Raw genomic sequence first — 824 nt, forward strand, 5'->3', positions numbered from 1 at the left:
TAGGCCAGTGTGAATAAGGACTTGCTTGCAGTTTTCATGTGTAACCTGCCTAGTGAAGATCTGGAGACATTATCTTCCTTCTTTTCTTGGGTTAAGTGGGATCAACTATTTCTATTTTCCCATTAAAATTTCTCCTCCCTAATTTATCCTTCATTTTGCTCTGGCATTGGCTGGGTGCAGTGGTTCACACCTGTAATCCCAGCACTTTGGGAGGCTGAGGAGGGTAGATCACTTGATGTCAGGAGTTTGAGACCAGCCTGGCCACTAACATGGCGAAACCCTGTCTCTACTTAAAAAAAAAAAAAGCTCTGGTATTTATCTCCTTGCTCCCTGCTCACTGAGTCCCCTAGATTCAAAATGATTGCACTGTTTCTCAAGACTTGCAATTACTCTAGATCTTGAGAATCTTAACTGGTCTCTATAAGACTTTAGATGCAAACTCTGACTGAGACTAACTCATGAACTAAAGAAGTATGCCATCAAAGTGAACAAAGTGAATTGGATGCCTGATGCTAATATTTGGGCACTTTAGAAGATGCCAGGAGTGAGAATGTTTGAAACCTGATGCTAAATAGTATATAAACTAATTTTGCTTTCACAAATATTTGCGAGGCTAGGCGCCATGGCTCACACTTCAATTCCAACATTTTGGGAGGCTGAGGAGGGAGGATTGCTTGAACCTAGGAGTTTGAGACCAGCCTGGGCAACATGGTGAGACCCTGTCTCCACAAAAAAAAAAAAAAAAAAAAAAAAAAAAAAAAAAAAAAAAAAATTAGGCGGGCATGGAGGCACACACCTGTGGTCACAGCTACTCAGGAGGCTGA

This window comes from Macaca thibetana, chromosome 20, assembly GCF_024542745.1.
Source record: "Macaca thibetana thibetana isolate TM-01 chromosome 20, ASM2454274v1, whole genome shotgun sequence".
In the NCBI taxonomy this organism is placed as follows: Eukaryota; Metazoa; Chordata; class Mammalia; order Primates; family Cercopithecidae; genus Macaca; species Macaca thibetana.